The 16458-nt window shown below is 43.2% G+C and overlaps 1 protein-coding gene across 16 annotated transcripts in view; it reads right to left on the reverse strand.

Annotated features, from left to right (window-relative positions):
• Positions 1 to 16458, reverse strand: part of RASGEF1A (RasGEF domain family member 1A) — a 278684-nt gene that overhangs the window by 207693 nt on the left and 54533 nt on the right. The gene's annotated exons all lie outside the window — the stretch shown is intronic.

Raw genomic sequence — 16458 nt, forward strand, 5'->3', positions numbered from 1 at the left:
GCAGGGCCACGATGACTCTTGACTTTCAATCCGGTGCCCTGTCCATTAGACCATGCTCTCTCTGAAACAGAGCCCCACATCCTGTCTGTATATAAACATACTGTATATAAAATTGCTTTCATCATATACATCTCATGCTGTAATTTCAGTCCTCCTGTCTTTACTAAAATCTTTACTTTTTTGATTCTGTAGTTTACTTTTTTGATTTTGTAATTCAGAACTTCAGAATGAAATTACATTTTGAAAAATAAGGTCACTAAAACTGGGAAATATTCCAGTGTGGGGAATTTTGCTTCTGCAGACAAACTACAAGTGCCAAACTTTTGCTTTATGAGAACAATCACTTGGTGCTATATATTTTTTTATTGTTCTATATGCAGTGTCTGTTTTACTCTGGTATTTTAGATTTTTTTCCCCCTAGGGCACAGTTCTGCTGAACGTGCCAGCAGTCATACATCAACAGTTGTTTTGACAGCACATGTGACTTAAATCTTCTCTCTCCCTCTCTTGCATTTTCTTGGGGTGGAAGTGCAAGTTGCTTGAAGATGCTCCTGATCCCTCCCCAGGAACCCATCCATGTAATTTGAATATTGAAGATCATAGCTTGGTCAGTTTCCATTCTTCAGTTTCACCAAAAAGCTGTTGGATCTACTATACACATTAGTGTAGAGTGATCTACTATATGTTATTGATGTCCAATGAGTGTTGGATTTCTTTGCGGACAACTCTCTCTAACTATTAGATATGTACTGTCTGGAATAATTGAATGGGACCAATTTGGAGTTAACCGTGAATTTAATCTGACACAGACTGCTCAATACCTAATTAATCTCTCTTGTCTCCTTTTGTTGCATGTTTGGGTACTTGAAATTCATCATGAATGAAAGTAATTCCAAGTTAGGAGGACAGCTAGGCAATGAAGGGATGGGATGAAGATATAGATGGATCAATAGCATGCAAGAAGTCTGCCTTTGCTAATGATGATTATTTGTGTTTCCAATTACAATAGCTTTGCTGGTATCCTGGGAATCTAAATTTAGGTATATGGAGAAATTCTGAAACCTGGGTTTTCATCAGGGATCCTGGACAGGTGATCAGTATAACATGATTTGCCTCCTTATTTGTTACTTGCTCTACTTGCAGGAGTTATTCAGGGGCTGTATCCTTTCTTGTTAGCATTTATCAAGAAGACAAATTGAATAGATTCTGCATAGCAATAATTACATACTGCAGTTGGAATACAATGACTTCTGCTTTTTATGACCACTTCAGTTACCAAGGTAACCTTAACCTTTCCACTTCCACATATTTTTGCCTCTGAAGAATTAGCCTTTGTCATTCCTACTTTTGCCATATTAAAGGTCATTTGTCAATTGCCACTGTTGCAAAATGAAGATACTCTATGCATCCTCTAAGAAAATGATATCTAGGGAAATGTTGCAAAGTATAAAGCATTTGCCAAGAGCAAATGCTATGATATGGTATGAAGCGTCATTGTTTTTACTGTTCAAAATGCTTGTGTTGAGTTGGATTAATTCAAGTTGGTATATTTTAATACGTTACATTTTCAGAATATGAACTGCAGCTGGAATGTGAGGATTTCACAGGCTACAAACTGAGGGAAATGTCCCCTCAGAGATGGCAGATCTAAGCTTTGATATTCCACTTTCATTGAGTTTTGGGAGAGCAGGATATCTGAGGTAAGGAACACTATATCTGAGAGGAGAATCTTGCTGTGTCTCTTAGGTCTGGTCTACACTACGACTTTAATTCGGATTTAGCAGCTTTAAATCGAATTAACCCTGCACCCGTCCACATAACGAAGCCATTTAATTCGAAATAAAGGGCTCTTTAAATCGATTTCTGTACTTCACCCCAACGAGCGGAGTAGTGCCAAAATCGATTTTATCATTTCAAATTAGGGTTAGTGTGGCCGCAATTCGATGGTATTGGACTCCGGCAGCTATCCCACAGTGCACCATTGTGACTGCTGTGGACAGCAATCTGAACTCTGATGCACTGGCCAGGTAGACAGGAAAAGCCCCGCGAACATTTGAATTTCATTTCCTGTTTGCCCAGCGTGGAGAGCACAGGTGACCACAGATAGCTCATCAGCACAGGTAACCGTGCAGGCCGATAATCGAAAAAGAGCACCAGCATGGACCGTACGGGAGGTACTGGATCTGATCGCTATATGGGGAGAGGATTCAGTGCTAGCAGAACTTCGTTCAAAAAGACGAAATGCAAAAACTTTTGAAAAAATCTCCAAGGGCATGATGGAGAGAGGCCACAATAGGGACTCAGATCAGTGCCGCGTGAAAGTCAAGGAGCTCAGACAAGCCTATCAAAAAACAAAGGAGGCAAACGGTCACTCCGGGTCAGAGCCACGGACATGCCGCTTCTACGACGAGCTGCATGCAGTTCTAGGGGGGGCCGCCGCCACTACCCCACCTCTGACCGTGGATTCCGAGGCGGGGATAATCTCATCAGCTACACCTGAGGATTCTGCGGACGGGGAAGAGGAGGAGGAGGAGGACGAGCTTGCAGAGAGCACCCAGCACTCTGTTCTCCCCAACAGCCGCGATCTTTTTCTCAGCCTGACTGAAGTACCCTCCCAACCCAGTATCCAAGACCACGACCCCATGGAAGGGACCTCAGGTGAGTTTACCTTTTAAAATATAAAACTTGTTTTAAAAGCAAGGGTTTTTAATGATTACTTTGCCCTGAGGACTTGGGATGCATTCGCAGCCAGTACAGCTACTGGAAAAGTCTGTTAACGTGTCTGGGGATGGAGCAGAAATCCTCCAGGGACATCTCCATGAAGCTCTCCTTGAGATACTCCAAAAGCCTTGCCACAAGGTTTCTGGGCAGTGCAGCCTTATTCCATCCTCCATGGTAGGACACTTGACCACGCCATGCTTGCAGCAAGTAATCTGGTATCATTGCATGACAAAGCCTGGCAGCGTATGGTCCCGGTGTTTGCTGGCATTCAAGCAACATCCGTTCTTTATCTCGCTGTGTAATCCTCAGGAGAGTGATATCGCTCATGGTAACCTGATTGAAATACGGGAATTTAATTAAGAGGACAGAGGTGGCAGTTCCTACTGGGCTGTTTGCCTGTAGCTGAAAAGAAATCCTTCCCTGCAGTTAGCCAAGCGCGGGGGGGGGGGGGGGGGGGAATTGGCCCAGAGCTTTTTGCGTTTGGCTAGCAGGAGGGATCTTCCCTGATACCAGCCACGCAGTTGGGGGAGGGGTAAAGCGATCATCCAGAGAATTGGATGGGGGGTGGTGGTTAGTTTGTTTTCTGCTGCTGAATGTTAACAGGAAAACCGCACACTCAACGGGCTTTGCTTGGTATGTGGGAAAGGAGGGCGCAGAAGCCGAAAGACAATGGCTTACTATGGCCGCATGCAAGCCGAATTCTGTTGCCCGGACCTGCATCTGTGATCTCTAGCAGCAAAGCCACAGGCACTCAATATTAAGAGGCAAAATGCGACCTTGCACAGAAATTACATGTGCTATGTAATGTGAATAGTGTTGGTCACCGTGAAAGAGTATAAGCATTGTTCTACAAAATGTATCTTTTTAAAAAATTCTCTCCTTTTTTCCCTCCCTCCAGCAGCTGCAAATTCTTCAAGCCTCCCTCTTCCATCACGAAGGCTATCACAGATAAGGCGTCGGAAAAAGAAGACGTGAGACGAGATGTTCGCAGAAATCATGGAATCCACCCGCAGAGACAGAGCTCATCTGAATGAGTGGAAGGACACGGTTTCAAAGTATAGGAAATAAGCCAGTGAACGTGAGGACAGGAGTGACCAACGTGAGGAGAGGAGAGACGCTAGAGATGAGAGGTGGTGGCAGGAAGATCAGAGGAGGCAGGATGCAACCCTGGGGCTGCTGCGTGTGCAAACAGACATGCTCCGGCATCTGGTGGAGCTTCAGGAACGGCAGCAGGATAACAGAGTGCTGCTACAGCCCCTGTATAACCCTCCTCCCCCCCTTACCATGTTCCATAGCCTCCTCACCCAGACGTGTAAGAACGCGGGGGGGAGGCTCCGTACACCTTCCCATTCCACCCCAGTGGACAGCCCAAGCAAAAGGATGTCATTTTGTTAACCTTTTTTTAGTGGCCTTTTCCTTCCCGCCGATCCTCCTCCCAAACCCCACCCGGGTTCCCTCCCTCTTTTTATAATCTATTAATAAAGAATAAATGATTTTTAAATGATAGTGACTTTATTTGGTTTGAAAGCAAGCTGGGGGAAGGGGGAGGGTGGGTTCCTTACAGAGAATGAGTCAATAAAGGGGGCGGGTTTTCATGAAGGAGAAACAAACAGATATTTCACACTGTAGCCTGCCCAGTCATGAAACTGGTTTTCAAAGCTTCTCTGATGCACAGCGCTTCCTGGTGTGCTCTTCTAATTGCCCTTATGTCTGGCTGCGCGTAATCAGCAGCCAGGCGATTTGCCTCAGCCTCCCACCCCGCCATAAAGGTCTTGCCCTTACTTTCACAGAGATAACAATGAGGAGATTGGTTTGGCTGAGGTCTGAGCGAGTCAGTAACGATCGCCAGCGACCTTTTAAACGGCCAAATGCACATTCTACCACCATTCTGCACTTGCTCAGCCTGTAGTTGAACAGCTCCTGACTCCTGTCCAGGCTGCCTGTGTATGGCTTCATGAGCCATGGCATTAAGGGGTAGGTTGGGTCCCCAAGAATAACTATTGGCATTTCAACATCCCCAATGGTTATCTTCTGGTCCGGAAAGTAAGTCCCTTGCTGCAGCCCTTTAAACAGAGTAGTGTTCCTGAAGATGCTAGCGTCATGAACCCTTCCCGGCCAGCCCACGTTGATGTTGGTGAAACGTCCCTTGTGATCCACAAGTGCTTGCAGCACCATTGAAAAGTACCCCTTCCGGTTTATGTACTGGGTACCCTGGTGCTCCGGTGCCAAGATAGGGATATGGGTTCCATCTATCGCCCCACCACAGTTAGGGAATCCCATTGCAGCAAAGCCATCCACTATGACCTGCACATTTCCCAGAGTCATTACCTTTCGTAGCAGTATCTGAGTGATTGCTTTGGCTACTTGCATCACAGGAGCCCCCACAGTAGATTTACCCACTCCAAATTGATTCCCGACTGACCGGTAGCTGTCTGGCATTTCAAGCTTCCACAGGGCTGTCGCCACTCGCTTCTCAACTGTGAGTGCTGCTCTCATCTTGGTATTCTGGCATTTCAGGGCAGGGGACATCAAGTTACAAAGTTCCATGAAAGTGCCCTTACGCATGCGAAAGTTCCACAGCCACTGGGAATCGTCCCACACCTGCAACACTATGGGGTCCCACCAGTTTGTGCTTGTTTCCCTTGCCCAGAATCGGCGTTCCATGGATAGAACCTGCCCCATTAACAACATGATCTCCAAAGCACCGGGGCCCGCGGTTTGACAGAATTCTGTATCCGTGTCCATGTCCATGTCCTCATCACGCTTGTCGCTGCGCTGCTGCTGCCTCCTTGCCTCGTTTTTCTGGTCCTGTCTCAGCATAAACTCCACGAGAACGCGCGAGGTGTTTACAATGTTCCTGACTGCTGTCTTGAGCTGAGCAGGCTCCATGCTTGCCGTGGTATGGAGTCTGCAGTGTTCACCCAGGAAAAAAGGCGCGAAATGGTTGTCTGCCGTCCGTTGCTTTCATGCTTTCATGGGAGCGAGGGAGGGTGAGGCTGTACCCAGAACCACCTGCAACAATGTTTTTTGTCCCATCAGGCACTGGGATCTCAACCCAGAATTCCAATGGGCGGGGGAGACTGCGGGAACTATGGGATAGCTATGGGAAAGCTACCCACAGTGCAACGCTCCAGAAATCGACGCTAGCCCCGGAACATGGACGCACACCGCCGAATTAATGTGCTTAGTGTGGCCGGATACATTTGACTTTGTACAATCTGTTTCCCAAATTCAAATTATATAAATTCGGATTAATCCCGTAGTGTAGACATACCCTTAGTTTTGGGAAATATTTAGGGAGGCTTAGAAAGCTTTGGTAAGTCTTTGTTTGGGAAACAGCATAAGCATCATGATTTTTGTTTTCATACATATGGCCACAACTGTATAATTTTGAAGAATGGAGCAGTGCATGATCAGCATAAATGTCTCTAGTGAAGGGAAGAAAAATGGTTTTGCCATTTTTTATTATGTAGAAGGTGGCCTGAAACAATTTTTTTTCCTAGTTTTTCTGCACATTAGAAATATCTCTGAATCTGAATCCATTCCATTGCTTAGGGCACAAACAAGACTCCGCTGTCTCTATCTTAGACCATTCTTTGTATGTCTTCTGTGGTGTTCAGTCCCATACATTTTCTCTTTCTGAGAATGTTCGATTGAGTGATTCTTTTAGTAGGCCTTTTGCGTGTTCCTCCAGATGCCCAATGGCATGCCTGCCATAGCAGGCTTTCTGTATTCATTCTTTGAAATAGTTGGGAAATTTATTATCTTCTTTCCTGGATGACTTTGAAGATAAGGGGTTGTTTAACTCTGACAAGTCTCAGCATTTGTTATAAATTCGTTCTTTTTAATACTTAGTACTTGCTTTTGGCACTTTCTTTCAAAGACATTCAGATGTCTGTCTGTACCTTGGGTGGATTTCCAGATTTTGCATCCATGTGTTAAGATGAAAACAACATTTGAGCTGAAGATTTGTAGTTTGATCTTTAAGTTATAGATTTTGGATCACCAAATATTGTTTGAGCTGATGAGCACAGCTGCCACCTTGCCAATTTGACATGATTTCCTTCTGGATATCACCAGGGCTTGCATGCTACTGTCAAGGTTATGTAGATTGACTCACTTCTTTTATTCTTTTGTTTCTAATGTAATGCTTGAATTAGAGTTGCTGAGGTTTTCACATTTCCATAACTGATTATTAACCCTATCTTGTTTGTAATACTGGGCAGTCTTTTCATCTTTTACTGCTTGTTGGTTGAGATTAGATAGAGTTATGTTGTCAGCACAATCTAAATCTTCTAGTGTGCTGTTGTTGAGCCATGCAATGTCTGCCTGCACTCTTTTTCATAATGAAGTTAATGCAAAATAGGAGAAGAGAGAGAATGTGTCCTTGTTTGATACTAGTGTCTGTAAACCATTTGCTCAAGTCTGCGTTTACTTCTCATGTGCAAGCTGCACTTTGATGTAAAACCTTGATGATGATAATTATTTTTGCTGGCATACCATAACACTTCCTGATGTTCCCAAGTGAATTTCAGGCTGCCCTTACCTGTTTTTTTGCTGGATGATTCCTTGAGTCACTAGAAAACTGCTTTCTGAACCCTCCCTTGAAGTGACATGGGTGTTTGAATCTTTAACAGATTTTCTCTCCGGTTTTAGAAGTTAAAATTAAACAGGTGTAAATAAACACAAACAAAGACTTCTAAATACTCTGACTAAAAAAATCACTTCCCTCTTCTCCCCCTGCCATTAGTGTATTTTCATTGTCTTATGTAAACTCCATGAGCTCTCCAGTCATCCACAGAATTCTCTCGGGAAACCAGGATTGCTAAAAATCTAATACTTCAAGTGCAGTGGTTCTCAAACTTTTGTACTAGTGACCCCTTTTACATAGCAAGCCTCTGAGTGCAACCCCCCCTAAAACTCATTTTTTTCATATTTAACACTACTATTAAATGCTGGAGGCAAAGTGGGGTTTCGAGTGGAGGGTGACAGCTCATGACCCCTATGTAATCTCACAACCCCCTGAGAGGTCCTGACCCCCAGTTTGAGAACCCCTGTTCTAGTGTAAAGAGACAAGGAGGAAAATGCCCATTGAACTTCTGAATCGCCACCCCACCCCCCAAAAAAAACAAAAACCTCCACCAATATGACTCAAAGCTGCCAAAAATTAAATACTCAGACCTTTTTTATTTACAGTAAAAACTTTTTTAAGATTTCTTTTTTTTTTTGTGGGCCACCTTTAAATTTAATTGAAGGGAGGGTAAATACACAGTCACCGAAATGGAATATCCACCAAAGAGAACTGATATTTGAAAAATATTGTTATATGTCTCAAGAATTTACACAATATTTTTATACATTCTTCTTACAGGCTGTGGAACAATAGTTCCAAAGTGTGGGAAAGAGAAAAAAGAAGTGCTTGGGAAGGACAATGTGTTCCAGTAACTTGGGTTCCATACTGTTCGCTGCATCAGTGTGGGTAAAGCAAAGTTCCTGATGCTACCACTGCTTTCACTAGCTGTATGCTGTTTCAGCAAGTGAAGGAAAAACATGAAAACGGGATTGGAGGAGAACAGAACACAGCAGGTGATGAGAGAAAGCAATTGTTTTTGCTATACTACAAACCCATTGAAGATATTACTGCAATTGCCACTTTAAAGGTATGTGCACATAGTAGCTGGGAGCGAGTCACTCAGCCCAGGCAAACAGACACACCCAAATGGGGCTTGGGCTAATGCATTAAAAATAGCAGTGTGGACATTGCTGCTCCACTGAAGCTTGCGCTAGACAACTGAGCTCAGAACTCTCTGGCTCCCGGGCCTGCACTCAGGTGCCTAGCCCAAGCCACCACCGGTGCAACCATGTCTACGCTAGTATTTTTAGAGCCCTAGCCCAAGCCCCATGAGCATGAGTCTGTCTACCCAGGCTCCCAGCTGCTGTGTTGACATACCTACAGAATGAGGCACAGAGTGTACTCAACTTCAAATGGTTGTTTTTTAAGTGTTTAGGGAATTTGTTTTCTATTTTCTTACAGTTCCCTTAATAGGTGAAAAAAGTCATAGGAGGTGGGATTGAACTCAATGTCTTAATCTATAATACACTGTCCTATCCCCACATTCTAGTTGTTGTTGTTTTAAAGCTACCCTTTCCAACGGGGCTTATGTTGGAGGGTCCAGAGAAGTCCCTGGTGGGTACTGTATATGCACTCAAACAGCAGTGTGATAATAGTGCTCAGCACAGGCAATCATGTAGGCTCAGAACACAGCTCTATTACCATGATTCTACATATGACTTCCTAACCTGTTTTAAACTAGCTGCTTTTTTTTATTATTAAACTGACTTGTAAGACTGAGGAGAGAGATAATTAGACCTGAAAAATTAACAGCAGGAAGGAAAAGAGAACTAGAACATCTCCTTCCATCTACCACCCACAGAAGGAAACTGGAAAAGGAGAAAAAAAATCACATGGAGTCTTAAACCACTGGCCAGGGCTCTTCATGTTCAGTATTTTGGTTGTTTTTATTAAGTGAGAGAGGAGGGGGATAAAAAGGGTGGAAGCAGCTTCATAGGGTTGCTGCCCTGACAGAAAGATATTTAGGTTAAAAAGAACAGCCTAATGTGCAGGCTAAGCAATCTTGAGATAGAAACATATGAGCAGCCATGCCTAAGGAGCAGGCTCAAACTGACCTCTGTTACCTGATTGTTGATGCACAGGCGCCAACTTTCCAATGTGCTCGACACCTGGCTCTGCCCCAAGCCCCACCCTGCCTCTTCCTGTCCCTCCCCCGAGCGCACTGCATCCTCCCCCCCCCGAGCCTCCTACATGCTGCAAAACAGCTGATTGTGGCAGGCGGGAGTCACAAGGAGGGAGCGGAAGGCGCTGATCGGCAGGGCCCGCCGGTGGGCAGGAGGCACTGCAGGGAGGGGGAGGCCCTGATAGGGGGGCTACCGGTGAGTGCTCAGCGCCCACCATTTTCCCCCTATGGTTGCTCCAGCCCCGAGGCACCCACGGAGTTGGAGCCTATGTGTTGATATCTGTGTTAATGAAACCAAACCCCAGTGAAGGGATGAGTTTTGACACAACGTAATAGACCCGATTTTCAAAAATGCTCAGCCCTCTCAAAAAAAGATCTGTCACCGATTATAAGATCTCAGCATGTTGAGTGCTGAGCTCTTTTGAAAGTCCAACCATAAGTGTCGTCATGGGGCTGCAGGGTGCTGAGCACTTCTGAAATCTGGTCCTTATGTAGGTACCTAAATGGGAGCTGAGGCTCACTTCAAAATCTGATCTCCATTTTGTGTGCTTAGCACTTGAAAATCTGGCCCTGATGTCCTTTGAAACAATGTGGCCTAGTGTGTGTGGACAGTGTCTTGCAGCAGGTTGCAAAAACACCTGTTTATACTTGCTAAAGCTTTGGTGCTGTTTTTGCTACTATGGAGATCCCAAAAGATGTTGATTCATGAGAGAATTTACACATGCTATTTAGACACTCAGATTAGCTTTCAACCCACATGAAAGGACTTAAAAAAAATCAGATGTGGCCTCAAAAGCCTTCTTTAAACAGAAATCCACAGGTTTTGCCCAGCTCAACTTTCTTTCAACCCTTTTAAAAAACAAATAAAGAATAGATATATTGTTTCAGAGAGCAGGGCCACACATGCTCAAACCCAGGAGAGGAAAACAGTAAAAGATTTACTCCAATGACTTTTGAGGGAAAACTTTTGGCTAAGGAAAAAGAAACTGTATTCAAAGCCCATTCATATCACAGAGGAGAAATGAAGTAATATGACTGCTCAGTATGTTTCATCTACTATGTTTGGCTTGTTACAACGGCTTTTCTGGGATCCATACAATTGCTTTTCTGCACCTTTGCTACACAAAAGCGAACAGTGGAATATTGCAGCATAATAAAATTGACTAGTTAGTGACACAACTATTGGGCAATGTTTTTTTTTTTTTGTTTTTCCTCCTTTCTTCCTCTTAACTGCCTTTCATAGAATCATAGAATATCAGGGTTGGAAGGGACCTCAGGAGGTCATCTAGTCCAACCCCCTGCTCAAAGCTGGACCAATCCCCAACTAAATCATCCCAGCCAGGGCTTTGTCAAGTCTGACCTTAAAAACCTCCAAGGAAGGAGATTCCACCTCCTCCCTAGGTAACCCATTCCAGTACTTCACCACCCTCCTAGTGAAAAAGTTTTTCCTAATATCCAACCTAAACCTCCCCCACTGCAACTTAAGACCATTACTCCTTGTTCTGTCATCTGGTACCATTGAGAACAGTCTAGATCCATCCTCTTTGGAATCCCCTTTCAGACAGTTGAAAGCAGCTATCAAATCCCCCCTCATTCTTCTCTTCTTCAGACTAAACAATCCTAGTTCCCTCAGCCTCTCCTCATAAGTCATGTGCTGCAGGCCCCTAATCATTTTTGTTGCCCTCCACTGGACTCTTTCCAATTTTTCCACATCCTTCTTGTAGTGTGGGGCCCAAAACTGGACACAATATTCCAGATGAGGCCTCACCAATGTCGAATAGAGGGGAATGATCACGTCACTCGATCTGCTGGTAATGCCCCTATTTATACAGCCCAAAATGCCGTTAGCCTTCTTGACAACAAGGGCACACTGTCGACTCATATCCAGCTTCTCATCCACTGTAACCCGTAGGTCCTTCTCTGCAGAACTGTTGCCTAGTCACTCGGTCCCTAGTCTGTAGCAGTGCATGGGATTCTTCTGTCCTAAGTGCAGGGCTCTGCACTTGTCCTTGTTGAACCTCATCAGATTTTTTTGGCCCAATCCTCTAATTTGTCTAGGTCCCTCTGTATCCTATCCCTACCCTCAAGCATATCTACCACTCCTCCCAGTTTAGTGTCATCTGCAAACTTGCTGAGGGTGCAGTCCACTCCATCCTCCAGATCATTAATGAAGATATTGAACAAAACCGGCCCCAGGACCGACCCTTGGGGCACTCCACTTGATACCGGCTGCCAGCTAGACATGGAGCCATTGATCAGTACCCATTGAGCCCGACGATCTAGCCAGCTTTCTATCCACTTTGTAGTCCATTCATCCAGCCCATATTTCTTTAACTTGCTGGCAAGAATACTGTGGGAGACCATATCAAAAGCTTTGCTAAAGTCAAAGCTGTGTGTGTGTGTGTGTGTGTGTGTGTGTGTGTGTGTGTGTGTGTGTGGTGTTTCCTTTGTAAGAAGTGCATTCTGCTAAAGCCTATCTTTTTTTAATAACATCTTCAAATGATATTACTGTTCCTTGGCAGGATTAGGAATTCACAGATCAAAGGACATGAGGTGGTGCTAAGCAAGGGTTGAAGATTGAGAGCTGGGGAGGGTAAGGGGGACTTAAGAATTTAATGTCTGTTTAATAATTTAAGCAGAATCCCACATTGTCTCCACTTCTATATTCTCATTAGAGAAAATGAAATTAACTGCTTGAAACCTCAATATTTGTTATGAGAGGGTTGTTAGAAAACTAGAAAGAGTCAAGAACTTGATAAAAAGTGGTGCATAATTTTACACTACTATAATGTTGATTTGAATTCAGCTCTTATAGGTAAATATTTCATAACTGGTTGGTGGCTTGTAGTATGTGAAAAAAATGTTTGGTTTCATATTTGTTTGTAATGGTAACTGGGCAAATGTTCTCATTACACAAGCTACCATTACAACTGGTAATTAAGAGCCTGACAAAAAGCACATTGCATTTGATGGAAAGAGACCCCTGAATTCAGCATCCTTTGGCTCAAGCCCTAATTTATCTTTCTTGTTGGCAAACCCAGCTTCTGCAGAGACCAAATGGGCCATGGAGAATGAAGTCTCTTTTGACTCCCCCAAGTATAATCTAGATCAGGTATTGAGGTATGATATGTTAACTTGACAGCATTGAGAAGCATGTAGAATGGCTAGGACTTCCATCTCTAGTGCTACCAACTTAACTTTCTTTAGTTCTAAATGTGCTCCTGAATAGGACAAGGTAAGAGCGGGAGGTAGAGCGAATGGTGCAAATGAGAAAAAGATCATGTTCTGAAACTCCCAGAGGAATAAACTGTCCAGAAATGGGTAGAGAAAAGTTTTATCTGCCTCTTCTCCCCACGTCCCCCATCCCCGCTCCTGTGATAAAGTAGCAACAGATAAAATAAGCTGAAAAATGAGACATTCTTGTCTGCATCACATAGTAAGAAACACAGGGCAGCTAATACAATTTGGGGCTGTCTTGCTTACAGCTGCTGAATGACTGTGTTGCTGTCTGTGCATGCCAGGTCTGAAAAGCTGTGAAATTCACTTTCTTGAATTCCATGAGCAAGCATTCGACCTTGAGTGAGGAATTTTCTCTAGATTCAAAGAGACATCGCTGATGAATTTAGGGCTGTAAATATTTAAAAGGTGATTATGGTGCCCAGGTTAACTGCCAGTGCCTTCTGCGCTGAGCTAGTGTCTGACACAAAGGATTTAAATCTGGCATAGAAATGAGAAAGTATTTTATGTTTCTGATGATACTTTGTTTAATTAAATAACATGAGGGTGACTCATCATGGACAAGTCTAAGACATTGCAGAAAGATACCTAAAAATCCAGACATAATTGGGATATAATTTGCAAATGAGAGACAAACACTTGAATCATATTCAGAGTGCTTGGAAACTCCCTTGCCTAGTGTGACTCAGAAATCTAGGCATTCACAGTTATTACCATGGCAATATGCTCCTACACATTTTTTTATTTATATCTTGAAACAGTTCATACTCTTGTTCTCTTCCATGCCTTCCTGAGATATAAGATTAATAGTGAAGAATAAGCAGCATTCTCGTACTGTAGTTGAAGTACAGCAGAACAGAGTGGTTTGTGTTTCAAGGAGGGCATTTGTTAGGGTATTGCGTGATGGCTACAGTTGGTAATGGCTTATTGAGTTGCCAAGGTGCCCTCTCTGGTGCTAGCTACTGGACATTTAAAAGGGCTCAGAGAAGAAGTTAAAGCTGATGGTTCTAAGAATTCTTTTGGAATTAAGACTGGCAATAGAATATTTTAAGGGATCTGTAAGACACTCCTTTCTTCCCTGCTTCTTGAACAGATAGATTTCTCAGGAGTAGAAGAGAAATCTTTACACCCCTTAAATACATTGTTTGCTAAATCTCCAGCTTCTATTGGAATTCCAAGCTGTGAGTCAGTTCACAGCTGATCCATCAACCAAGGCAATAGCGACCAATGGGCCTTGGTCATAGCCATTTTGTTGCTATACTGTGTGGAGAATTAGCTAAATGCATATAAACAGAGTGAAAAGGGGGTGTAGAGGAGAGTGAGCCAAATGAGGAGGGAATCCTAAGGAGAGCGTGACTATCAAGCACATGTTTTAAGAGCTGAAGCTGGCTGGCTGAAGTTTTGTGCCTGTTGTGTATCCTGGAAGAGCAGTGTGCTGGGAAGTGATGAAAAGTCGCAGTACAAGGGAAGGAGCAGAACAGGCCAAAGAGAGCGGATTCCAACCGCAACCCCCACCCCCCAAGATGTTATAATGTCGTGAGAGAGTTGCAAGCCTTTGATCTCTGACTGCTTTTGACACTGCACCTCTGTAACATATTAGTACTAAAGGGTTAATATATGGGAAAGGAGGTGTACAAAACAGTCTGTGGGCACTTGCTGGGTTGAATGCACAATCATTTAATGCATCAAGCAATTTGTGAGCTTTGGAGAATTCTCTGCTATGTTGTAAAAATAAGATTATACACTAAGTAAATTTGCTGTTAAACATTTTAGTTATTATTGCTGCCATCTGCTGGTCTGTATCATAACCATTAGACACCTGTGCAATGGTGCTGGTGGGTGCCCATCTGTTTGCACTGCAGTTATCATAGACTTCAATGTACTTGACTTCTTTGTGCTGTCTGGAAGATAAGGGAAGTGGAGTAGCGAAGAGCGTAGAGGTTCTGAAAGCAATCTGACCGCTGAAGTGTCGCACTTGCTGGCTCACAAGCAGTCTGAGTTATTGGCTCATTCATCCTACATTGAAGATATAAAGGTGTGCACTTCTTACTCTAAGCCTATGAAGGGAGTGGGAAGGAGTTATGTCCTATATTTCCATGAAAGCTACTTTGTTTACACCTGTGAATATTCACTTAATCTCCTGCTTGTGTTTCTGTAAAATATCTATTCACTCAACTAATACCTATTTACCTGCCTCACTGTGGAGAGTGTGAGGATTAATTAGGAAAGTGCTTATGGTTCCTTGACAAGAATGTCCTAAGTAAGTATTTCCTCTCCTCCCCACCCCTCAGATGGAGGGACAGTGTGTGCTTCACTGTTCACAGGGGAAAATATACATCTCTCCCTATGTCCAAAGCTTACTGTCTCCCACAGAACTTTGTTTTTTGTTGTTGTTGTTCTTTTTTGGGGGAGGGGGAAGAGGTAGGGTGGACAGTGGGTTCTCTAGGGAGAAATAAGGAGAAGGAATAGAAGGCACTGGGGGAGTGGAAATGCTTTCATCACAAACACTTTCTGTGGCGAGACCAGCTGTCTTGAAAAGGAAATGAGAGAATGCACTCAGTGTAGCAACAGAGCTGTGCATGATATGCTGTGGGGAATGACTGTGGGGTAAACCTCAGGTGTGGAATGTTTAGACTGTGTGAATCCACTGTGTCAAATCTAGGCAGGGTTGGCTTAGACCTTCATCCTCAAATAGATTAACAAAGTTCTGTGTGTTACTTTGTCTGGAATCCCACCATATGTTACAAAGTGACATTCTGTGTGTGTGTGGGGGGGAGGAGTATGGGTACATTGGAAAATAAGGCTTTATTCTTGTGCTGCATCTTGGGTATTTGCTTGCTGCTGTCCTACATCACAGTGGCTGCTACAGTTCTTACAACTGTGTGCATATAATGTGCTCAATGCTTTGGAGTAAAAGGATATATACATGTAAAATATACTTTATAGTGTCAGGCTACGTTGAGAGAACCATTTAGCCTAATGGTAGTGAATAGCAAAGACAACTATTTAATTTAAACACTATTAATGCCAAGAGGTTTACTGGTGGTGACCCGGATATTAAAAAGTTATGAAATATTTAATTCAGACTTGTTAATACACAGCCAAATAAAAATCGAGGTGTGTGTGTGTGTGTGTGTGTGTGTGTGTGTGTGTGTGTATTATTTTTCAACTTTGTGTTTTGTCATTATTAACATACTTGAACTTTTCATATAAGCATTACAAATCTCATTCCTTGTTACCTTTTTAAAAGGCCCATTTGTGTTTGGACAATCTCTTGTCCTCTGTCTACTTTTTTTTTTTTTTTTTTTTTTCCCCTTTCAGGTTCCAAAAATAACCACACATAAAATATACTTTACCCTAATATAAGGCTGGTTAATGTCCTTTTCCAAAAACAAGCTATCACACATCTGTCTGCTAGTAATAATTGTGTTATCAATGGCTCCTGCCCAGAGTCCATAATCTCCTTTGGATTCTAGCCTAACAGAATCTCTGTGGGTTTTGTGAGAAGCCTTCTTTTAGTGTCCTTGAAAATACTATTTATTTTTCCTCAAAAATATTATCTTAGGGCAATCTTTTTGTAGATTTTCCTTAGTTTAAATGGATTTCTGATACCATTGATAAAAGTATTTTTGTGATCATTTTCCTTAATGGTAACACAAATAGAGGTGGTTTTGGCCTTCCTCCAAATATTTTCCCATTGTTCCAAAGTAGTGTGTGTGTGTGTGTGTTTTTGTTTTGTTTTTTG

This window comes from Chrysemys picta, chromosome 7 (assembly GCF_011386835.1).
Source record: "Chrysemys picta bellii isolate R12L10 chromosome 7, ASM1138683v2, whole genome shotgun sequence".
NCBI lineage: Eukaryota > Metazoa > Chordata > Testudines > Emydidae > Chrysemys > Chrysemys picta.